At 32.8% G+C, this 27,707-nt stretch overlaps 1 protein-coding gene across 1 annotated transcript in view; it reads right to left on the bottom strand.

Moving 5' to 3' along the window:
- Window positions 1–26,983, bottom strand: part of SPR (G protein-coupled sex peptide receptor) — a 299,361-nt gene extending 272,378 nt beyond the window's left edge. The window contains exon 1 of the mRNA XM_077443796.1: window positions 26,574–26,983. The gene's annotated coding sequence lies outside the window, so the exon portion shown is untranslated. The remainder of the gene's footprint in view (window positions 1–26,573) is intronic.
- Window positions 26,984–27,707: the final 724 nt, after the last annotated feature.

Below are 27,707 nucleotides of genomic sequence, written 5' to 3'. Positions count from 1 at the left end.
TTGTTTTAAAAAAATACTACTTCCGGTTTACGAATTACGAATCAAAACCTTATCAGCTCTTAGTTTTATTACATAAAGATTACAAATATTAATTTTCAGCTTGATACGTTCATGCGTGGGGACAGCATAGGGGCCACAACATTTTTGCCCTTTCTGAGAGGAAAAAATCCCATTTCCGGTTTATTAAATTTAGTGTTTTTTTTTTTATTTTCATCACATTGATACAAGAATTATACTTAGTTTTTTTATGAAAAGCTCAAGAGGTCGAAAAAAATAGTGGATGAAAATTCGAACAAGAGTAAACTGCCACTTCCGGTTGAGGGATTCTTACCAAATTTTATACATAACTTGGTATTACGCTTATACTTTTAGATATGAAATTTCAGTTCAATAAACTAAAAGGTTTATGAGAAAAACATAAAAAATCTCCATTCTCCAGAGTAAAAGTACTACTTCCGGTTCAGGTAAGAATATTCAAAAAATATTAGGTTTTATATATTATAATTTGTATTACATGTAAAAAAATTCAGTCCGATTCAGTTATCGGCTTGGGAAATAATTTAATTCAAAAACTTAAAAAAAGAGGACACCTATAAGGGGGGTTATCATTTACGGTCAACTTAAAATTAAAAAAAAAATTTAAATCGTGGCAATAAGAATTTCAGTAACCAATACCAAGTTTCAGTTCAATACGACTAACGTTATTCAAAAAAAATCCCCGAAATACACAGACACACACACATATTTTTCTAGATCATGAAAACGTGATCAGTAATCGATTCTGAGTTCGAATCAGTCAAAATCTCGAGTTAGAATTTTCCTATGACCACAAAACTTCATCTATTGTTAATAGGTACTATATATGTTGATAAAGTAAAAATCAAACGGGCTTTTTATAATCCAGTGATGAATTTCATCGAGTACGAAATTAATATTTGTCAGATATTATATTACGTAAATAGAAGCGCACGAAACTTGGACAATCAATTCCAAGTTGGAATCGTTCAAAATGGATAATAATTGATCGGTTAATTATGGCAAACACTCCATGGCCGTTGTCCGATCGATCATGTTGAATTTGCAATAATGGGACTTGAGAAACATTCAGTGTTTGAGTATTATATTAAACCAATACTCAAACACTTATATATAATATCATATTAATAATCAAAACGATGGGCGATAATGATCGCATAATAAAATGAATAATATAACTAATGCCTGAGAACAATGTGATCACCTTAATTAATACGATCAGTTAGGAGTTTTGTTTCTTTTTCATCTGAAATTATATAATGAGCATTTTCCCGAAAATTAAGCGTGCAAATTTCTATCTAATATGATTTTTAATAAATTTTCGAAACAAAGCAAAACTTTTAATTGTATTCTCTTTGAGAGTTTATAAACACGTTCATTCATTATTGAGTGTAATTTGAACCGCAAAATTTATTTAATATTAACAAACGGCGAGGTTTGTTCTATCAAAGGTTTTATTATATGAATATAATAAATTCATATACGTGTTTCAATATTTAGTTTTCATTATGAATGACCCGGCATTGCTCGGGTGCGTAAAAAATTGTATAGGGACACCTTGACGATGAGAGCCTTTCGATCCAGAGCTTCGAGACTTGCGCGCTTTAAGGTCTATTCATACTATCCAGCACTGCAAGACAAAAGTGGACGGAAAAGACTACTTCTATTCATATTATACAGCAGCATACATTTCTTGTTTTGGCTGAGTACAAGTCAAAATCGACTTACATATACACTACAGAGCGCAATATTGTTTGCGTTCAGTGACGGTTCGTGGAAAATACTTTTGTGCTGCATGTTATATTAAAAAAAAAACTATTTAATTTAGTCACAACTAAACACATCAACCACAAAAGTCAAATTTTGCACTTTCGTTAGTACTATGACGTTATGTCCTAATATTTGAATATTTCTACAGTAGCCAAAGAAAACGGGTTTTTTACGTCACGGTGACATGTACTGCTGTATGATATTTTATTTTATTTTTACATAGATATATACCAGGAAGGCTTGACAGGAAGACCCCAATGCGCCTTCCTGTACAATTAATTACAAACAATGCAGCATTTTATTTTTGCATAAATCACTCTATTTCCAGAAACGGAAGAACACGAAATAACAATTAATTAATTAATTAATTACAGAATTAATCCATTGAGACATCTATGGATTTTAGATTTGTACATATTTTTTACAAATTGCACGTACAATAAATACAGAAATTTATGACAACAGAAAGGTGATTTTTTGCCAATTTCGAGGAACCGTTTCAACAACGATCAGATAAAATTAGCAAACTTTGATAAGAAACGATCGATTTGGAGTCACAAATATCCCCAAATCTAACCAGCAGTATAGCAGATCAAACCCACTGATCACTTGGTGCTAAACATACACGCTACCATTAAGCCATACTGCTGGCTAATATGAATATATTGTGTCGGCTATTGCTACTACGCCTACGCCACTTACATATTACGGAACATATGAATGTGTCCATATTTGTTTTATTGTTACATACAAGTATATGTATGTATATACCAAGAAAGCCTAAAAGATAAATCGATATACAATTTTTAGAATAATTTTAACGAAGCAACATAGAGACATATGTACATATATTGATAAATTTTGACTAATTTTTCATAAACTTACATTTTTGTAGCATTTTTTATATATAAATCGTCAAATTTCGAAATGCTGAAAAACTTGAAATTCGCGAGACATTTGCGGACAAATTTGCAGTATTTTATACAAATAAGTGAAATTCAAGATGCCAAACACTCGAAAATTTTGAGTATTTGGTAAAGGTTGCCAATTTTTTGGAACCGTTTCAATTGAAATCAGATAAATTTGATTGGAAACGATCAGTCTGGAGTCACAAACCAAGATCTGGCCAGCGGCAACCAGCGGGACTCAAACCCACTAGTCCATGATGCTGTCTACATTATATTCTAACCACTAGTCCATATATGTACATATGTATAATGCTCCAAAGAATACTCTACTGATGCTTACGTGCAGCTGTCGATCTGTGCTGTGCCAATATGAATAGACCTTTATTCATATAAGCAACCATTCAAACGCTCGGACCAAATTGGATAGCCTTTATTTCATAATATATCTCGCCATAACTGTATTCGTATTAAACAAGTTCGACTGTAAATACAAACAATACATCTATTTGCATCGAAAACGTTAAATAAATACAACATCAAAAACGAACAGAAAGTGAAGCAATGCCTTATCTTTCTCCAACCGATTCGCATACAAATTGGTTTTTCTGATATTTGCTTTATAATAAAGGAGACAATTATGTATGTTGACCCAGTTAGTTTGTTTGCCTATATATAATATGTATATATGTAGATATGGATACAAGTGAGTATATAACACTGTACGCGTGTCTTTGTTAGGTAATGTAATTTAAATTTCGGTCTTTTAAATAAGGACAGGGGTTCTTTGGGGGCCATCGTGGAGATTTAAGATCGCAAATTAGCCCCGATCCTCGTTAGAGTTAACGTTAATTTGAACCCTCCGAGAGTGGAGAGCCACTAAAATAAAGTTCAAAACGCACCAACCTATCCCCTGCCGGTCAGAGATTCCCAAAACATCATTGGTAAACCACTGATGGATTAAAAAAATTCGATAATAAATTATTCCACTACTTATATAAACTACACGTACCAAGAAGTTAATATCAAAAGTCAAAGAGAAGTGACCATTCAATTTAAGTACTGATCAAAGCATTCACACGTACACTATTTGCGAGAAACTTGAATCACATTAGGCTGTATAGGTAGGAGTAGGGCTTCCAATCATTCAAATTTCAATCCCGGGATCCCGGTGTTTTCTGGTACCGTGCATCCCGGTGCTGAACTATTTTTCTCAGAAACCTTTTGGTTCATTGAACTGGAATTTTATATCTAGAAGTTTCAGCTTAATATCAAGTTATGTATAAAATTTTGTAAGAAGCTGTAAATTGGAAGTGGCAGTTTACTCTTATTCGATTTTTTTCGACCCCTTAATTATTGTATGAACGTGATGAACATAAAAAAAATCACTAAATTTAATAAACTGGAAGTGGGATTTTTTGCTCTTAAAAAGGTCAAAAATGTACACCCCTGAACGTACATACCAAGCTGAAAATTTATATTTTGTATTCTTTATGTATTAACTTAGAGCTGATAAGGTTTTGGCCAGAATTCGTAAATCGGAAGTAGTATTTTTTTTAAAACAATACTTCATTATTTTATTTTAACCTTTTAAATTATTTTTATTTTCTTGATATTAAATGTGTATAATACTGATAGTGATTTTAAGTAATAAAAAAATTTTGAACAAAATCCGACAACCGGAAGTAGAACTTTTGTCTTGTGCAAGTTTCCATATATTTGCGCTCAATATGTATCGAAAATGCTGTCATAGCTATTAGTATTTCATAATGCTACCGGTATTTGTGAATGTGTCTGTACGTTTCAATATTATATTATTCAAATACATAGATAAAGTCATGGGTTGGTCACATACGAATTTTTTTTTACATAAAGTCAATGTAATTGCAGTTTTTATATTAGTGGATTGTTTCGTTGCCTAATTACTAGACGGTACAAACTATATGTATAGGTAAAAAACGAATCAATGAATAAAATTGATGTTTTTTACTTTATTTAATTGCATTATAGGATGTCTTTTATTAAATCTTACAGAAATCTAGACATGGATCCAAACCGAAAAATGAAAGAAACTCTAAACAAGAACACTTTTGTTTTGTTTTAAAAATTTATAGCCAAACTCTCAAAACAAGAACGCCAATATGGGACTATTTTTGCGTGAAGATTCCCATTTTTATTTTTTTTGAGAAACGCTGCTCGATTTGAACTAACAACAACATCACCGAATGGTGTGAGATAAGTAGGCAAATTAAAAACGAATTGGGTGTAAGAGAATATGATAATAATGCGGAAAAATCGACGATGATTACATTGTTCCCTCGTTCTATCGGGTCCACATTCCTCGTAACAACAATAATAATTGGGTTCCTCTCGGATGATATTCAGGTCTTATTTCTATGCCATTCCCCCTCGTCCCACCCACTCTTGGTCTGTCGGGTTCGTCTGTTTATATTAAAAATTAATTTTGTTTATTTTCGTGATGGAATTGTGTCGCGAACACGTGCCACCCGTCGCATTATCTCTCGCGAAATAAATCACAAATTTAATTTTGTGTTCATTCGCCGTTTATTAAAAAATAAATGAAAACGACTCAACGATCTTCCCGCGAGCTAAACGAGCTTAGTTAGATGTGACATCTAAATATAATATTATCTTAAAAACACGTACAAAACTTTCATCAAGCACGCAAAAGTACATATGCACGTACATAGTTTCCTTTATAATCGCTGGCTTTATTGGTGAAATGTGCCAATAACGAGTAAATTGACTTCCTGTTGGAATGTTTTAACTTCACCATGATATACTCGTGTGCATATAATCAAAATGGAAAACATCACGTAACCAGCAGCGTGGTCTAGTGGTGAATGTTGTATTCTTTCGTGCAAGGTGTCACGGGTTTGATTCCCACCAGAGTCTCGTTGCTGGTCAGACCTTAGTTTGTCGAGGTCGATCGTTTCTTATCAGAATTTGCCAATTTTTCTGATTTTCATTGAAACGGCTCCTGTAAAATTGGCTTTTCCTATCTAATTTTCTATTGCAAACCTTGAGTTATTTTTCTATATATATTTATTTATTTATTTATTTATTTATTTATTTAATAGTTTTGGACCATTGTGGCATTACAGGAAGAACCTAATGCGCCACAATGGCCTACATTTGAAAAATATATAAAAACATGATATAAAAACAAGTAAACTGTAAATAAAGGAAAAAAGCAAAAGCAGAAAACATGGTAAAATAAAATTACAAAAAAAGTAACAAAAGGAAAATAATACATCATTCAGAGAGAAAAAAAAAAAATAACAAAAGTGTAAAAATTAAAAATAAAATCCATAAATCCCATTCTTTGTTTACACTGATCAAAATTAAAATAGTATATAAAAATGTACAAAAGAGAAAGAAAAAATAAAATAAAATAAAACAAAATATGAATAAAAAATAAAATCACAGCGAGGCCCAAATGGAAGAGAGTAGATTAAGATTCCACTCATTCATCACATTCAAATTAAGAAAGTAATGATGAGCGCAGGTTACCAGATAAATATGTTAAGATAATATCCGACAATCTACGCTCCCCAAGGTGGAAAATATCACATTCAGGGACAGCAGCAACGATTTCATTGAGAAGTCGAATAGCTCTTGGAATAGGAGCCATTCGAAAAAGAACTGTGCGAGCAGCAGGTACAACCATTAAATGATGATGTCTACCACGCACATAATTATTAGGGACATAAAGTCCCAACTGTTCCAGCAACAACGGGCATGACGTATTACCACGCAATAGCTGGAGAACGAAACGAATTAACGAGAAGTTTCTCCGAAGTTCAAGGGAATTATACCCAAGCATGCCCAAAAGGAAAGGAGTAGGATAGAGATATGGGTAGTACCCATACTCTTTCTTATAAAGAAAACGAAGAAATGCTTTTTGCACTTTTTCTATAATAAGAGAGTAGTTTGCTTCGTGCGGATTCCACACAATTGCATTATACTCTAGCTTACTTCTAACAAGCGAGTTGAAAAGCAAGCGAGAAGACAAGGGGTTGGAGAATAATCTAGCATATCTCAAGACAAATCCAAGTCGACGAAAGGAAACGTCAGCGATTGTCTTGATGTGGTTGTGAAAGGTGAATTGAGGATCAAAAGTGATACCCAAGTCGACCATTGATTCCACGCGCTTCAACAATACGGATCCAATGGAATATCCGTGACAATAGAGCGAATTCGCACGTCCATAACTCATAATAGCACATTTACTAGTATTCAGTTCAAGCCCTAAACTGGAACTGAACTCTAAAACAGCGTTAATATCAGCTTGAAGGAGAGAGGCTTGCCTCTCATCCTTAACAGCAAAGAATAGTTTAACGTCGTCAGCAAACAAGAGACATGAAGCATTGCGTAGTACTTTTGGGAGGTTATTAATGACTATTGTAAATAGTAAAGGGCCTAAGGTGGACCCCTGAGTTACACCAGATCGCGTAAAAAATGAAGGAGATTCATAAATACCATATCTAACAAATTGCTTCCTATCACTAAGATAAGAAGCAAAGAGTTTAAGAAGACGTGGAGAAAAGCCCACTTCAGCTAATCTGATCATAAGAGCGTCATTGTTGACAAGATCAAATGCTTTTCGAAAGTCAAAGTAGGCTACATCAACTTGTTGTCCACGGTCAACTTTAGACATGGTATAATATGAAAAGCAGGCAAGATTAGTGGTAGTGGAACGACATGGTGAAAAACCATGCTGCTCATCACACAACAATCTTTTGAACTGCAAAAGAATCAAACGGTGAAGGATATTATCGAAAATTTTGGGAATAGCCGAGATGATAGCAATAGGTCTGTAATTTTCAACCTCATTTTTAGAGCCATTTTTATGAATGGGAATGACTCTAGATAATTTCCATTTTTCAGGATAATTACCAGAATCCAGAATAAGGTTAAAAATAAACTGAAGAGGCTCTAAGAGCGAATTACAGCATGCCTTTAATACGTCAGGGGGCACACCGTCAGGCCCAACAGACCCTTTCAGCTTCAAAATTGCTATCCTAACATCTCCAAGCGAGACCCGCGGAATGTCTATAATAACACCTTCAGTACCAATTTGGGAAGCCAAATTAGCATCAAGGGATGGTGATCTCTGATCAAATACAGAGCTAAAAAAACTAGCAAAAGCTTTAGCGATCTCAGGACCGACACAACTTTTATTATTAAATGAGAACGAATGCTCAAGGCCATGTGAAATATGCTTACTCTTAATAAATCTGAAAAAGTGGTGAGGATTACTAGCGATAGCACTCTCCATCTCTTTGAGATAGAGGGTATAACGCTCACTCACACCACGTTTCACGATCTTCCTAAGAATCCGAAATTTCTCATAGTCACGAAATGATTGGCTACGTTTCCATCTTCTATGAGACAACCATTTTGCACGAACATCAGTTATAAGTTTGGACCCAAACCACGGTGGAAAAACCCGACGATGTAGTTCTAAATTAGGATAACTGATGAACCGAGGAACATAACTGTCAAAAATATTATATAGTGTGTTATACAAAAATTCAACAGCATCACCAGTATTCATGAGGTACATTTGGCGCCAGTCCATAGAACGAACCTCATTATAAACCAATTCAGAATCAACGCGAGCAAAATTCCACCGCGATGAAGGAATCCCAACAGATGAACAAGCTGAAACAGGTCTCACAGAAGACAAAAACAGAAGCTCAATTTGTAATGCATCATGATATAGGTCCTCAGGGATGATCGCAGTTCCTTTTGGGCATAGGATCATCGTTGCTGACACATTGGATTCATTCACCAACATAATATCAAGCTTACTTGGACTAATGGGTGAACCAACCTGTACTAGGTCGCAATAGGAAATAACAAAATTAAATTTATTGCGGACATGAATATTGGCACTAGGCATATTAAAATCACCCATTATTAATAATATGTCACGTTCATTTATGAAATCACGTACATTCATCATATTTGCAAACAATAACTCATATACATCGTCTTTCGCAGCGGGCGGAATGTAAACAACACAAATAAAAACTCTCGCAAATACAAAATCAACTCTCACCCATAAGTCCTCGCCAGAAGGAGTTTCAAAGTTCTTCAACCTGACAGACCGCAACCAGACACGAGAAGCAAATAAAACACCCCCACCACGTCGTTGCTCTCTGTCCCGACGATGCACTGTCCACGAAGAATCAAAGAACTCCGAATTAAAAAATGATGGCGTTAACCATGTTTCAGTTAACGCCACCATATCATCGACAATAGAATATATCGCCGTATTAAACGCGGCCACCTTGGTCCTGAGACCGCGTACGTTTTGGTAGTAGATTGATATTTTTCGATCTCTCAGTCTGGCGCGTGAGTCTTTTTGGAACAAGAAATGACTGATTTGAAGTCGCAAGACTTGCCAGCGGAGATAAAGCGGAAGAAGAAGAAGAAGGCAATACGGTCACTGTAGAATCACGACACTGAGGAACAGATGAAATAGTCGATGATGCGACAGTAGACATAGTTGTATCACCACTCTTAGCATTTGTAGTCGAAAGAGTATTAACAGTTGGTGTCATGCTCCCAGCAGCTCCGGAACAAACATCAGCAAACGTAACGTTTGGAGATACAGCAACCGATGGATTAAGTTGAGAAACAGACGGAGAGGAGGTAGTGTTACTAGTAGTGGAAGTAGAGTTAATATTACTCTTAGTATTATTTCTCCAGTCCCTAAATCTGCCGAAGTGGACCCCAGCAGGCCAAGAATCAGCAGAAAAAAGCAGGCCAGCCACAGAAGCAGGGGCAGAGATCTTAAAAGATCCATAGTCTCCACGTGCTTTTAGTGATAACACCTCTATGTCATCCACGCCTCCACAGATGGCTCGAACATGAGTTCGTACAGCATCGCAGGAAGTATCCAAGGAGAGCTTCCATACATGAATGTGGATGAGTCTTCTAGCTGCAGTGATACTACTGGAAACAGCCGTCCCAACTTCAAAATTCCGCCGACGTAGTGGTAGTTGCTTATTCGATGGTGTGGCAGCCAAAAGTCCGTATACAGACTTTCCACCGTCCCGAGACAGGGATAAGCGGCGCATATTGACTCTAGGTGCAGAGGGGACAAAAGGAGGATTGGTAGCACCATCAGATTTGCGTCCCTTCCTCTTCCTCTTCTTCTGACTGGAGCCACCGTTCACCGTAGCTGCATTAGCAACAGGGGAAACAGAAAGATGAGGGACATCGCCTCTTGAGGCTGAACTTTGAAGTAACAACTCCAAAGCAGCAAATCTCTTTTCGATACGGTTTATCGCATCGAAAAAAAGATCGCGCCACATGCGACAACAATCGCCCATCACGTAAATGCAACAATACGTATATCGTTCGCATATACATATATCTCAGGTTTCACCAGATTTCTCTCCATAGATGTCTTAAAATTCGTATGTTTACATGAAAAATGTTATTAATCGTATTGTTTACGATGATTGTAATTTCTGACCATAAATGTCAGTTGTTGTTTCGATTTACACTTGTATGTACGTAATAATTATGTATTTAATATATGTAATATATAATTTCTCGATTTTTAATCCACACAGGCTGCTTTGAAGCAATCTGTGCATGATTAATTGAAATAAAATAAAAATAAAAATAAAACAAGACTTAAGCACAACATAGTGTCACACCGTGACATGTCCGGACGTGTCAAGGCAGTTCTGAGAGTGTCGAGACAATAGCAGTCCAATCCGGATTTACCAAATATAATGTATTATCACTGATTTACCGAGAAAAGGTCAGTCTTACTTTCGAATACAAATTAATATTATTTAAGTTTTTAGACACAATGCATCAAAGAAAATCACTCTTTAGGAATGAATTATAGTTTTAATGAGGGGCGGAAGAACATCAAAGTCGTCAGCTTAAGTAGAGATATCAGCTTCTGAAGGAAGTATTCGTGTTGTAGAGATGTTTGTTTTAATATATTATAATCAAATAACATTGAAAATGATAGCTTAGACTTATAAGGCATATGATCAAGAGAGAGCTTTCTAAAAGTTAAGCAAGCTTTTTAACGGCCCACTACATGTAGAGCTTTAATTTTATTTTATTAGCATAAGCCTCATGATATTACCAACGACGCAATATTCCCAAATAATATATATATACAAACTTGAAATTAATGAATTATAGTTTTAATGAAAGTCGGGAGAATATCAAAGACGTCAGTTTAAGTTAAGTTTAAGAGTCTTAATCAGCTTAGCATACTCACTTTGGAGCAATCTGTTAGGCGAGTGGGCACGATTAATTGAAATAAAAAATATATACATATATGTATATTAAAAAAATGTAAACATCGTACATATTTGGATCAACGAATATATTAGAAAATGAAACAAACGATTTATAACCATTTCAAAACAAAATTACCCTCCCATTACATCAATATCCGTAATAGTAAAAAAAAATTAATAGTTTTAAAACCAAAGGCATTTTACGTTTCAATATTTTTATTAATTGATCAACACGACTTTAACAGAAATCCTAAACAAATACAATTTTGATATATTTTTTATTACTTTGACTTAATATCTAATAAATAATGTGAATTTACATATAATATAAGCCAGCAGTACAGATCTATGGTTGCGTTAACTCTAACCATCGAAAGGCTCCCTGGTTTAAGCCCTGAGCTGTCCTGGATTGAATAGACTTTATTCGGAGTATTTTCCCATTGCTGCTGGTCAGATTTGGATATTTGTGATTCGAAGTCGATCGTTTTCGATCAGAGTTTGCCAATTGATCTTATTTCATTGTTGAATTGCTTCCTCATAAAATTGGCAAAATTTGATTTCAAATTTATATACGTACAAGCTTAAGTGAACCCCTGTAATAGCATCATGTTGAAATATAATTAAAAAATAATTAAAAAAAACATCAAATTATCAAATATATGAAAAATTTCAAGTAAATTAAATGATAATGAAACTAGAAACTCCGATCTATCCATAGATTCAATGTGTTCGGATATCAGATAATTCTCAAATTAAATATTCATAAAATACATATAAATATGTAGGATATGTTTACGAAATATAGATACACATGTGTGTATTATTATATACATTCTATGTAGACGATATGTAGGATATATAAAAAAGTGTATAGGAAAATTATTAAAATTGTATGGAGAGTCAAATTTTTTTACATTTACATACATATAATATATATATTTTTAAATTTCAAAAATATTGTTCAAAAATACTTATAATATGCATATATGTATGTACACATTATGTATATTTAAAATACATTCAAGGCTTAATAAATCGAAATGAAAAAGTATCTCAAACTACATACATAGTTGGTGTCGCCTTTTATTAAAAATTTAAAGTATTATTATCAATTTCCGGTTGAACAAATTTAATTAAATTTCATATAGCAAATGTCATAAAAACACGAAGTGGCCATTGAATGCATTCCATACGATGCGATGTTTTGTTATTGAAAACGTTATTCAAATTCTAACATACATATTATAATAATGTGTATGTTAAATACATTTACATTACAACAATAAAATATTTTCATTATTTTATTTATATCTGTATAAATGTTTATATACCTAAATAAAATAAAACATCGTATTCGCCGCGCACACGTCATCCATTACACGAACGAGTACGTAACATAAAACTTCGCATATGAAAGAGAAAACGAAAATACTCAAAGTTGGAGGCTCACTTACATCGAATTGAAGTGGAAAAACAGCCCAGAAACAAAGAAGGCGACCTTGAACTTTGTGAGAAAATGGGGTGGCTTTTCAACCCCTACACTCTGTAGATGTCAAAAACGGAAACTCTACAATATTGTCGTAAGGGTTTGTCTAGATAGCTTCACACTTGCGATAACGGACATCGCTTTGTTCGTCGAATTAACGGTCGAAAAATTGTACGTCGAAACGAGTAAATAACGTGTTAAACACGTGGCCAAAGGGTTCAATTCGAACGTGCAAAATCAAATATGAGATAAAGGGAGAGAAATGGGACAGACGGGTATGTACGATAGGTTTGACTCGTAAAACGGACAAACAAAGGTCCACCTCTCTGTAATGAAAACTCCCTGTTCTGGAAAACTCGACAAATCTACCAGACAAAAGATAAAAAATTAAATAGATTTTGATTAGAGGTTAACTGCTCGGGATACATCTGTTCATACTATTATACATACCCAAATATGTTTCTATATCAAACCAAGCTCTATTTAAAAGAAATACTAAAAATATGAATCTTTTATAATAAATACTCACAAACAATATTAGATCATGTAAGACTGTGTATTTGTAATTGGAGATGTATGCATGATGAAAGGTCTTGTCATAACCGATACATTTTTCAAAAGAGAAAGGCAAAAATACCCCACTTTACGATAATATTTATTGATATTAGACGCTTCAAGCGAATCTTACAATCATTGGAACAAAGCCACGCAATATAATCAAACAATGCTACAAATCGAAAGAAAAAAAATACAGTATACATAGTTAGATCGGATAGACTAGAGATGAAAAATAAACAAGACAATAGAGCAGCAGGTACACCGAAATAACTTTAAAGGTAAACATCATCTATCACTATTTGATTTTCATCTATCTTAAATTCCGAAATAATGGTTTGAACTAAAGAAATACACTAGTGTTTGAAAAAGCTCATTATCACTATCTGCGAACGGACGTTTCTTAAAATATTTTCCCAGATAGTTGTTTCGGAACTACAATTTTCCGAAACGAGGAGAGTTCACCGAAATTCTCTCAATGTTGTCTGTCAATACGCAAAAAAATAACGACACAAAAAAGAGACGGACCAAAGCACAAAAGCCCGAGCTATATACATACATATATTTATGCAAATATTTACAGCGAAACTTTCCCCACATATAATCCTTTTAATCGACAAATAACATCAGTTGAAATTGTAGTAATCCCGGTTTCGTCGACGACTCGAGACAAGTTTTGCAAATTGTGTGATTTGTCGTCCCGACAAATTCCCTCAGGGTTGTAGTTGTTAGTTTATGAGATTTATAAACAAACATATCGACGCAAATAATAATACGAAGTTCAATTTCGATCCAATACATACATATATGTATGTATAATTGCAAAATATATTTGCTTTTGAACGTTAAATTACCATTGAAACAAGTCTTGTCGGCGCGAAGGGTATAAATTATGTACGTAATATTCCTGCTAAAATGCCTAAACAAATGTTTCTCGAAATTTAATATCGATGTCGTGGATTCGACTTGTGTATAAATTACGCAATGTTTATATTGCAATAATTTGAATTTGGGTTGTATCAACAAGACGGCTTTTCCCGAAAAAGCCTGGCATTACTCAGGATAGTGAAAAAAGCCTTCAAAGAGCTTTGAATCCGTTCAAAATCCATCTACAATTTGAGTTAAGGTAACGTGAAATGACTTAAAAGATTCGTTGAATCTGTATTAAAAAAAAACTAAGCCTCAAACTTGCCCGGCATTGTTCAAGCGTTTTCGAATAAGAGCCATGGTCCAAATTAAGGTACATTAATATGTATATCATATTTTGGTTAATTTTTATACACAAAATTACTCGAGGGAGTGTTTAATGTTCGTAAGTTATAATATTATAAGCTGATATACCATAGCACACAAATACTTGTTTTTTGTATATATAGATACAGTAACTGATATAATCAGCTCACATTTCAAATGAAATGAAGGTATTCTCTACGGAATGAATTAATAAACACACATTCCATTGTTCCATTTTATTAGCACCCGCTAATATAAAATATAACAATGGCGATTCGTATTCCTAGAATATTTCGAGTGTTTTATTAACAGTCCCTATCTATGTATATGTAGTGTTCCAGTATGGTTTCAATAATACAACCACTAAAAAAAATAATTAAGCCTTTATAAAAAATGCATAAAACATCTGGAATTGAATTCAATTTCGTTCGGATCACACACACGTGTTCAAAAAGTAAAAAAAAAAAGAATAAAAAAAAAAAAACATTTCCGACGAGAACTCTGCTAATGGTATATAATCAGTTTGGAGAAACAGCCACTCTATTCTCGACACGTCCCTAACGAGATTACGTTTTCAACTGAATTTTCCTCCTTTTGTTACAAATCAAAGAAAATTCGACGGAATTTTTCCCCCATTCAAGCACAAAACCATACCTAATAAAAATGTAAACACACACACATAAATATTCCTACCAAATTTTCATACATCTCTTATATCAAATTATCAACAGATTTTTTTTGAATATTTGAATACTATGAAAATAAATTTAGAACAACAAAAAAAAAACAATTTTGAACATTAAGTATAAAGCTTAATTTTCATACCTGATCTATAAAAATAATTTATAATATATCCATATATGTAAACTTACTTGAAAAAACTACATGCTATATATAATATTACGTTTGTTACATACATTACTAACAAACTAACCAGTAGATTCTATGACAGAATCACTAATAACCATACTAAAACACTTGTGAAGAGTATCGGTGATTACAAAAAAATGTTTATACCCTTCAGGTATAACACACAGATTACCTAAACACAATCTGCTTTGGGTCATCGCCTTTAGAGATTATTAAATTAATATTATGTATTAGATGTATTATGAGCATTTATAAGAATTGTAAATAGGTTTTAGAAATATTTTTCCTATTATGCGGTAGATTAACATTGGAATAATATAATACTATGATTACTAACCAAATTAAATTAAATTGTAAAATAGAAAATGATCAGTAGATCAGTAGCTATTAAAATAGATATAAGATGTATTGTGAACATAATTTCGTAATAATAAAAAGCATTTAAAAATCAAAAAAAAAAATACCTGATCTATGTAAAAGCTTCACTTTTATAATAAAAGTAGTGAATGTTGCTTAATTTTTTATAAAATACTATTATATGTATGTCGTTTACTATGATACGCATATATGCAAAATTCCAAGAAAATCGGCTTGGTAGAATTGGTTCAAAAATCGATTCCAAGATGGTATAAATGGAATTTAAGTGTGTAATGCTTTCAACTGAGGGGTTATGAATTAATTCCCTAGCCCCAAGTTGCTGACCAGACTATACATATGTACTATATATGCCTCATAATAAGTATATATGTCTCATATATAATTCGTTGTTTTCTATCAGGGTTTGCCAATTTATCTGATTTCATTGTTAAAACGGTTCCAGCAAGATTATGATTTTAAAATATGCTACCTTCACTGTAAAAAATATATATATATTATAATTGTAGAATTTTTCCGTAGATGTGTCTACGATACTGTATAAATATAATTGTTTATGGATGTTCGTGATTAGCTAGGAAAAGCTGATTGAGTTTCCCTGCTAGGTGTTCCCGGTATATACATATATGTAGGTGCATATACATATGTAATACATACATGTTTGTAAAAATAAAATAAAAAAATGGTACTTTTTTCAAACGTGACGTTACGAGATCGAAGTTTGATACATACTATATGCATATTTAGGCAACTTGTGACAAATAGTTCAAGCGACGCCAATTTGCATGTCCACTCTGCGTATATTATCAGGTCAAGTAAATCCGCATGGATTAATAATGCACATTCCATCCAGCATATTCTGTGTAAGTGTGCCCCGCATACGATTTGAATATATTATTCGAACAAGTGTAGAGGAATCTTAAATGGAAATTCTCAGAAAACCTGTAATGGTAATTAATTGAACTTTTATGTTCGGATTCTCGGGAAGTACTCGAGAAATATTCTCCACAGACGCTTGCGAATTTGCATCTTAATAACGAATTCATTTAAAGTTTTACATCTGATTTAAGTATGCAAATTTTCATAATGCTTTTCTTTAAATTGAATCGAACAATTTTCAATTTAATATATATGTATATGTTACAGTGAAAGCACATTTCAAGTCAAAATATATTTTCACCAATTCAAAATGTATTAAACAATTAATTTACAACGTTTAACTCTATAAATTTAACCCTAACAACCCAACCTTAAACGAATGGGGCCAACTATTACTTAACCTAACCTATCCTAACCCTTAAATAATACCAACCCTAACAATCTAATCTTAAATGAATAAAACCAACCCTAAAAATGACATATACATACATATTATTATAATTCTTGTGTTGTGCCCGTTGATATTTCAATGGGTGGTTTTGGAAAACTAATTAATACATGCTTTAGAATCAAGTTCTGTGTATAATAATAATAACAAACAGTAATAATTGTCGGAATCGGAACTGAAATAGGAGCCGGGACTCGGAACTGAAATCATAATCGGGGTCGAAACTTAAATCGGAATCGGTAATTGGAATTGAAATTGGAATCGGGAATCGAAACTGAAATAGGAATTTGGAATCGGAACTGAAATAGGAATCGGGAATCGGAACTGAAACCGAAATCGAAATTGAAACGGGAACTGTTATCGAAATTGGAATCGCAATCGAAATCTCAGTCGAAATCAATATAATAACTAAAATTTGTTATTTCGAAATCTCCATATTTGTCGATGCACTCAAACATACATACATACATACATCCTGTCCGTTTTTATATATTTTTAATATATTATAATAGGCCCAATGAAATATCATTAAATGAACAAAAAACTTCTTAATTTATAATTTTATTCGAAGCATTAGATCAGAGAAAGCGTCCTCAAAAAATATTCGTCAAAATAGTGTATTCAAAGTGTTCAAATGTGTTCAAAGGTAAAATAGATCGTATTTTTTACTATGCCGTTGCCGGCAAACAAAGTAACCGCTCAGAAAATGACGCTTTCGGTGGGCTTTCTTTTGGGGCGGATTTTCCACCTACGCGATGTTGGAAAATTTCTATTACCGTGGAAGTTGAATTAAATTTTCCGCCGCCCATTATCCTGTCTCGAACACAATAATTCCGAACTCGGCAAACGAGTCTGACGATATTAATTGAATTCGACGCCATGAATAAAACTCCAACTGTCGGACATTTGTCCTCGGCACGCATCCGCAACCAGATTCTTCTTAATATAGGGCTCCAACCGGAAGTGGAAATCCTGTCTCCGAGGGCCTCAACTCGAACTTCATAATATAATAAGTTCACGGAGAGAGTTCCAGCAATAATTGGATAGTCGCTCGGTTAAACTTAACCTCAAGTTTAGAAAAGTTTGCAAAACTACATGTTTTCTTTGAATGCAATCGTTCAGCTCGAGTTGAAGGAGGATTCTCAAGTGCTAGAAGTTCTTCTTTATATAATTAATTAAATATTTTTAATCATAATTTGTAGGCATTCACTACTACAAAGTTCTATAAACACCTCTCCAACGAGCTTCTAATATTTTATATTTGATACAACACATATCCATCATCATCTTTCCATCACACTTGTATTCCCCTAATACTCATTTGAGCACACGACATGTATATGTACATATATTTCACTTCAAAAACTTTGTAGTAAGTTAACTCTAAATCTTGATTCATATTAATCGAAAACCTTTATAAATCTCTAAAATACACGATTCTTATTGATAAAAACATTTTGGGTATGAAATCTTATATTTTTTCCCCATTGCAAACAGCTGCCAAATGAAACATTTTTTTCTCTAATATTCAATAATCGTTTTTTCAACTAATTTGTAAATATTGATTACACTGTTCGACAAATGACGACTTTTTTTTGGTTCAGAGACGAGATATGATTTTTCTTATAGAACTATGCCCAGTGAACACGAATCTGGTAATAAAAAATATTGATTGAGTCGAGATTCGGAGATATGTGTGTTTTTTAAATCGCTTTTGACTTTTGATTTGAACTGGTCGACTACTTAGAGAAATTTGAAAGTTGAAAAGTACTACAAATGAAAGATAAAATACCCGACTATAGATTCCAATATTCATTTTGAACACGAAATTGACAGATTTTGAGACATCGACCAAACAAAACCAAGATAAAAAATCTCCGAATCTCGAGCCAATCAACATTTTTTATTACCAGATTCGTGTTTACTGGGCATAGATTTAAAGTCATATAATATCTCGTCTCTAAACCATTTTTCGTGTCGAACAGTGTTATTGTTATTAAAGAAATAGTGCTTATTTATAACATTTACTTGTAGATGTATAGATATGTATGTCTGTATGTACATAAATTATGCATAGTATATAAGATTTAAGTGAATTAATGCTACTTCATTTCTCTTGATTATACAATTATACATACATATGTATAATGTTATAATTCAATTCAATTTTCAGTACTTTCATTACATTTTCAGACGTCGTTTTAAAACAGAAAGCATTACTTCATTTTGGGCTTTTAATTAAACTTATAGAATAATCCCAAAGGGAGACGAAGCGAAGCGTCATATATTTTTCTAAAACTAATATAATATTCATATATATAATATGTATATCGTAACCTAATTAGACAAGTCACGACACAACTTCGTTGCAATATAATAATGAATTTCCCATACCATTTTAAAATTAAATTATCAAACACTATAACGAATTATTATTTTTTTAATATAAATATTAAAATCCACTTAGAATAATACACTTGATTGATTTGCAGAATACATTTGATAATACACTTGAGGCTTTGAGCTAAATAATTCCGTCTTCCAGAAATATACATAATTTAATAAATCTGGCACTTAAAATCATCTACATTGGATACTTGACTAGAACAAAAAAATAAAAGCAACATAAATGAGATTTCTCTCAAAATTACCTCCAATATAATATAACATATTATGATATAATATGAGAGGAGACTTAAATTTACGAAAACACTTCAATATACGAAAAGATTTCATTGTTGAACTGTTATTCCTCTTAATTTTAAATGATAAAATTTTTAAATAAAAAGGAAATGATCATTAAACTTCATATACACAAGAAAGTAAAAAAATATAGTTCAATAGTTCAGAGTACTTAAGTATTTCTTACTTTATTTTTGATTCATTTATAGCAAAGCTCCTTTTTCTCTTATATTTGTTTGATTGCTAAAGTGAGGTATTAATGAAGGTTTTCATTTTGCTATAAAAATATATATTAAAAAACAAGTTTTTGCGTCAAAACTTGAATAATAATCGTAAAAATATCCAATTTACTATATTTAGCTTTGAAAAACATATTTATTTTTTATAGAAAAAGATGATAAATAAATAAAAGTTTCGCAATAGATTGAAATTTTGATAAATTAACATTCACTAGTGAAGATTTATTTATTATAATATCAAAATCGTTTTCATCTTCGGTGAATGTGTGGCGAAAAAAAACACAATATACTATGCGATTAAAAATATGTAATAATATATTACTCACATTATATCAATAAGCAATGGATAATTGGAACGATTAAACAGCTTTAATTTAAAACGGAAAAGTTACGTCATAATTTTCACAAATCGAAGTTTCAATATTTACATATGTACCTATAATTGAGCAAATTAGAGCACAGCCAATTGTAAAGTAATCCATTGAATGATAAAAATAGTCAATCGAATATTACAGTGATTATTCATTATAATGAAATCTACAGACAAAATAGTACACTTCATAGATGAAGATTAAAAAAAATTGTGCTTCCTTCATTCGTCTTTTAGATGAGTAAAAATAATTGATTGATGTTTTTAATAAATATCTACAATTTATTTATGTAAACCCATCTACATATAGCGACATTTCTCCCAAAAGTAGAATATATTTACATATAATGAGTAGGGGCATACATAATTAAACGGTGAAAAAATATCGTAAAATTAATCATACTTGTACATAAAGTGTTTCATCTCAATCCATCAAGCGGCTACATGATTAAAAAAATTCAAAGAAAAATTAAAAAAAGGTCAACTTCATATACATACATATGTACATAAGAGAAGATACCATTTTCGGTCGACTTAAATTTTTTGTAAATGTACTTACAACGAACAGTAAGCATTTTAAATCAATACAATGCTCCAGTATGATTAATAGTGTTTGAAATACCTCTAAAATACACACAGACACACTTGATTACGGGATCAATACCGAGTCAAAAACTCGAGGTCAAATTTTTCACAATTACAAAACATCGTATTTACATATGTACATATGTATATACATATGAGCTGCTATATTTGAAAGTGGCGAATAAGGCCTCCAATCCCGGGATCCCGGTGTTTTCTGGTACCGTGAATCCCGGTGCTGAAACTAGTCTGAACACCGGGATTACGGTGCTGGCAAAGTTTCTTTAAAAACATTATTCTTACAAAAATAATTAAGAAAAAACATAAAACAACATTACATAATGAACAATGGTGGGATGAGCAATGACAGTCATAGTCCATTTGTTTTCCCTGACTCGTTTTGACACCGGCTTGCCGTTCCCACGAAATGGTATCATCGGCCTGTATTGTGTCGCATATTTCGTGATAGTTGTAGCATATTTTGACAGATTCGAACTCAGAATCGATCACTGATCACATTTTCACATGTGTCTCTACGTCAGTGTATTTTGGGGATTTTTTGAACACCGTTCGTCCTATCGAACTGAAACCTAGTATCGGTTACTGAAATTATTATAGATACGACGTAAATATTTTTCAAATTTTCAAGTTGACCGGAAATGGTACCTCCCATTAAAGGTGTTCTATTTTTACTAACCTCTTATACGTTTCACATGGTTTTCGTGTAAGCGGTCATTTTTTATATCCCTTATCTCTTATCCGATCGTTTTCATACTTTGACATATTGCTCATTTTGGCCATCAATATAAGTTAAGGTATCATCCGCAATTACGATGGTGAAAAAATATCGTATTAGACACGTTTGAAAATACTGCATCGTATTACACGGTGACGTTTATCTGTCACATTCATCATTAACATCGGTAGTTTCATTACTTTTCGCCCTGCCATCTCGCTGTCAAATTTTAATTATTTAAACGCCTATAACTTTTTCTTTTTTCAGTCTATATTTTATAAAAATTTTTACTAGCCTTTTTTCAGCTTGCTTTCGATTTTTTCGTCTGACAATATTTGGGCTCTCATTTAGGTTCGATGAATAATTACTAGACGGTACAAACTATTTGCAAAAAACGAATCAATGAATCAAAGTGGTTTTTTACTTTATTTGGCTTTTATGTATTTTATTAAATCTTAGAAATCTAGAAATGGATGTGAACCGAAAATTTAAAGAATGTAGCCATACTCTCAAAATAAGAACGCCAATATGAGGAGTATTTTTTTCGTGCAACATCGAGAGAGTTTGCAAATGCAACTGAATGGTTTTGAAATATGAAAATATGCAAGTGAACATTTTTTTCCTTTTTTTGTTATACATTTGATTACCCGGTACTAGCACTGCTATCCCGGGATCGGAAATTCCTAGCACCGCAATCCCGGTGCTGAAGTAATCTTCCGGGATTGGAAGCACTAGTGGCGAATTATAATTTTCAATTCCAAAAACACTATTTCAATGTGACTTAATTCACAACGTTATGTATTAGTGGACTTATATATATGTCAGTAGAAATATTCAGAGTGATTTGGTTCATAGATTGAGACCATCTACCGTAAAAAAAAGTTTTTCAAAATTACGAGGATCCAACCACCGAGTTCTTCATACTCCCGCAACTATGTAGTAGATCATCTTACGTCCCAAAGGATTCCTGGCATATACAAATTTTATGGCCTCTCGTCTCTCTCGTTAGGGGTGTATCCTAAAGATCCTCCGGTTGGATAAAGAGCGCATCCCCCACCATCGGCAATAAAACTGAGCCCTCCCATAAACGCACCCCATTCAAATATTTAATTAAGCCTTCGCTTATGATTCGAACAACAACAACAACAACACTTACCCCTAACGAGAATGTAGTTTATTGCAACACACACAAACATACACACGTTTAATACCATTATACGTAATGACTCGACATGAAGTTCGGATTAAATTTAAGAACGTATGTACATATACATATATGTACGTCCAAATTTTTACAATAACTAGCGGCTAAGTTAACCGACGAGACCGAGTCTGATGTTTCAATTAAAAGTTTCAACTGCTAAGATACAATTCATGTAGAGCTACTACATATATACATATGTATATCCTGGTTATCATAAAACGAAACATCAATATGTTTAATATTCGGGAAATTTGGAAGCTAAAATAAAAATCTTCTATATATTTTTAATACTTGTAAACAAGCATTCATACAAGGATCAAGATGAACCGAAGATTTTTTACAACAATGCAATTTTTAAGCAGATTTGATTTGACCCCCGTCTCTCTCACTACTCTTCTCCAAAGTGAATTATAAATAATTTTAAGTCTAATTAGATAGGAATTAAATTCGATTTAATATCAATTTCCAATATTTGGTAAACAGTATTATATAGGTAGTTAGACTATTAAGTCATATTACTAAAAATATGTTTTTGAATTATAATCATAACATATTTGGATCAAATTATCCTTTTTTGAACAAATCTAATACATTAATGAAATGTAGAATTGAGAATCACCAGTTCAAGTTTTAAACTTTGTCATTTTATGCAGATATTTTATTATATTTTTTTTTATGATTGATCGATACCCTAATAAATAAAAAGCGTAAAATACTCAATATACTCTTGAAAACAAGGAAAATCCAAATTTTCAAATTTTACAACGTTTTAAAATACAATAACATATATTTAATAACATACATAATGCAAACATTAAACAGATTTTTGTAATTTTTTGCGAACATTTTCTTAAATGATTTTCTTAAAAAAATACGATTTTCCAAAGAGCCATTTTATTCTTTTAATATGTATACATCAATTCAAAACCCTATTTATAGGTTTGATTTCCAATACATTTTCAACAAAATTCTGTATTATTCTATATAGGTACTAGTGTTGTGCCCGTTGATTTCAACGGGTGGTTTCGGAAAGGAATTGATACACGAATTAAAATAAAGCTATACGCTATATATATAAATATAATTTATAGGAGCGCGCGCGCACGTATTAATAGAAAAAGTAGAGTGCCCGCATTACACGTTCATCGATCCAACCCGTTAACCCGTTTCGAAATGACGAATTATCGTGTTTTGGGGTCTTCGTGGATGTGTGTATATGTATACGCTTCCGCGCAGCACATCTGACGCTGACGTCACCCGTTGCATGGTGCTCAATATCAGGTGGACATATTAAATGCTCCATACTCTCCGCTACCCCGCTTCCCCGCGTCTCCTCGACACGATCGCACGCTACATCCAGTGGATGCTTAAAATGCACCCATTGGTCAGAATGACAATACGTTCCTCTAATTGGTCAAAGGTTTTAGTCAACGTGGACCACTTGACTCTGATTGGCAGTGCGCTTTGTTCGCGTGTATTTATTTTATTAAATATCTCCATATTTGTACACGCGTCCGCTACAAACATATATATGTACATCGCGTCCGTTTTTACATATATATATAAGGGTAATTGGACTATTCGTCACATTGGGGTGGTCACAAAGACAATTGTTGCCATGAAAATCGCGAATACACAATATTTGGCACTCATGTTCTCGTTACTATGATAGTTATCGTTAGTATGATGAACTTTTCGGCTGCCAGATGTTCCGTTATAGAGATTTTAGTGACTTTGTGACGAGTAATTTGTGACCAGTAATCACCGAACCATATATTAGCCAGCAGTATGGCTCAAAGGTATGTTTAGCACCAAGTGATCAGTGGGTTCGATTCGCTATTCTGCTAGTTATATTTGGGGGTATTTGTGACTCCAAATCGATCGCTTCTTATCAGAGTTTGGCAATTTTATCTGATCACTGTTGATACGGTTCCTCAAAATTGGCAATCTTTCCTGTTGTCACAAATCTTCTGTATTTATTGTGTGTATAATTTGTAAAAATGATGTTCAAAATCAAAATCTATAGATGTCTCAATGGATTAATTAATTAATTAATTGTTAATTTGTGTTCTTCAGCTTCTGGAAATACAGTGATTTACGTAATAATTAAATGCTGCATTGTTTGTTATTAATTGTCCAAGAAGGCGCATTGGGGTCTTCCTGTAAAGCCTTCTTGGTATATATTTATGTAAAATAAAATAAAATAAAATATTATTATTTAATGCAATTGATTTCTCAATTTTAACATCTGCCAGTTTCCTTTACTATAGAATGAATATACATACATATGTAGCTTGCCTAATTTTTTTTACCAAAATTGAATTACTTTACTTAAAAATAACAGCCAATGTCACTATTTTCATTAGAAAACGTTTAAGGAGACGATTTCGATAACGTTGTTTCATTGATATAAAAACTTCTACATCCAACGATACAACAAAGCCAGATCTTTGGAAAATCCACACCCGGATAACCGAGAAGATACTGCCTTAAAAAAAAAAACAACGGACGGAAATTTACGGCCAGAGCGGCACACCCAGAGAAAAGCGACCGTTTGGTAACCCTATCTTACGAGAAAGTCGCTGATTTAATACAAACATACAGTCGAGAGTTATATTACAACGTTTCGATGTAAGATGAGATTATGCGAAATATTTCTGCGATGGAAAATTCTATATGTAGTAGAGAGACGCAGGCGGAATCTCGCCGAGCCCCGAGTTAATTGATACAAATTGTAAAGATAAGGTACACTTAAGCGACAGCATCCGACGAGATTAGATTACGGCGGGCTAAAATTTTCCGACGCAAAGAAAATTCCGAAATTTTTTTTCGGCGCTCCTTTGCTTTAGTAGGAGCGAAACTCCCCCGAGAGCGAAAATCTAGTTCTACGTCGTCGCGTGCTTCAGATAAAATTAAGGATAATTTGAAAACTTCTCTAGAGAGGTAAATCGAAGGCTTCCTCCGTGGGAGGCGATCGTTTCGCGAAAATCATCGCATTTATAATCATATCACAATTTCTACGAAATATAATATAAGATCGCGTTGAAAATTTAATCATCAAAGTTTAACGAACACAACTTTTGCGATGAAATCTCAAATGTGATTTTATATTATGTACTCATTGCCCGATTTTAAAAATAACTTTTTCTATACATAAAAGCACATCATCGTTCATATGTCATACAATCAAACATTTTATAAACTTTATGATAAAAACCTTACTGAATGTACGCATGTATGTTATATTGAATTTTGACTCGCGTATACAAATATAATAAGAACGATGATGATGCTTTGGAAAAGAGCTTTAGATAGGTAATGTACATATATATTTCAATAGTTCAAAGGCATATAAAATATATAAATAATTCAGATACATACATATATAATATATATGTATGTACATGCTTAATTAGCATACAATTTAAATGTTATTCAACATATATTACATAGATACAGTTGTTTTTAAAGGCTATAAAAGTTCATTTAAATATGCTTATATTATAATATACATACATGTATCATTTTAAATGCATCAGTTTCCAAAATAAATTATCATGTATAATATCGTCAACGGATGTTCACATACATACGTTTGTATAGTTTCTGTTTATTTATTATTATATAATAAATTAAAAAGATATGTTACTTGGTTACGTACATACATAGATATGTAGTTGTTTATCACTTCTGCTCAACAAATTAAATAACAAGTCAAGTGTTTCAATAATACTCTGTATATGTAGGTACATACAAGAATATTTGATATATACATATATTTAAAAATGTAAAATTATCTATATTTGAATAAAGTATAAAAGAAACAAACTTAAATAAAATAATGTAATATTTAAAATACATAAGATTTAATAATTACAAATACAAATCACAGCTCACCTGATCGTGTTTGCAAATCTCGCCACTACTTTCGCTCGGGATTCATTCAATGTGTGTATTTAAAACGGCTCGTTCAATTTATTGTAAAAGTCCGATGCAAATATTAAAATAACTAAATGAAACAGAAAGCGGTACGGTCTCAATTCGTATTTTATGAACGCTGTCACAATCTGTCAACGTTGACGGATGCACATATCAACGCACGATGCACGCGCTCCCGCGCCGGGAAAACCCCCAAAAGTCAATACTAAAAGTATATTTTCGACGTTTTTATTCAAAATTAAGTTAGCTGAAGATACGTTTGATTTTTGCAGAAAATTTTCCGACGGGTGTGTCGCGTGTTTTTGCGGTTTTTCCGAGGTTTTTCCGAGGGACGCGTGCGGCCGCTGCGGCTCGCAGACTCGCACTGAGACCGAGGCGAGATTCGAGCGAACAACGCGTCGGCGCCAAAGTCGTTACTCACACGGTATCTATTATACATTTTTAAACATACATATATACATGTATATGTATATATATAAATTTATGTGAATATTTGAGAGTTTGTGTGAAAAAGTAATTTTTTCAAACTACGCAAAGTGACAGATGGTGAACTTACAAAGCGGCGGCTTTGAACGTACATAAGTTTTGAACGTACATAAGTATTAAAAAATTTTATGCGTTTGCGGTCGCTACGAACGACGCTTTATTCTTTCTTCTTTGGTGGAAAATTAATAATAAAAATAAAAGGAAAGTGATCTGGATAAGTTGGTTGAATGTGTGATATGAGTATTAGCATACATACTGTCATGTTCCAAAACACAGTTTATTTTTTTTTTTTAATTACTTGGTTAACAAACCAAGATTTCTTTATTATCATAAGAACGTTACATTTATGTTATTGGTAGATACATATGTATATTCGAAAACTACGGATTTAATTATGGAACGATGATGAATTTAAAATGAGATACGTATGTATGTAGAACTTCGTTCCACTAATTAACTTTGGTTCACTTTGTTCTGCTGCTGTGCTGACCGTCATTTGAGGGGTCGATATTCATGACTACCACTCTCGGAGTCTCGATGGTGATGACTAACTTATGTGATCCAATCGTGATCTATATGAATGATTTTTATCTTTTGGGTTGGGCA

Source organism: Arctopsyche grandis, chromosome 13 (genome assembly GCF_051622035.1).
Source record: "Arctopsyche grandis isolate Sample6627 chromosome 13, ASM5162203v2, whole genome shotgun sequence".
Lineage (NCBI taxonomy): Eukaryota > Metazoa > Arthropoda > Insecta > Trichoptera > Hydropsychidae > Arctopsyche > Arctopsyche grandis.
The sequence above is the reverse complement of the archived record's forward strand: the minus strand, read 5'-3'. Positions and strand labels throughout refer to the sequence as shown.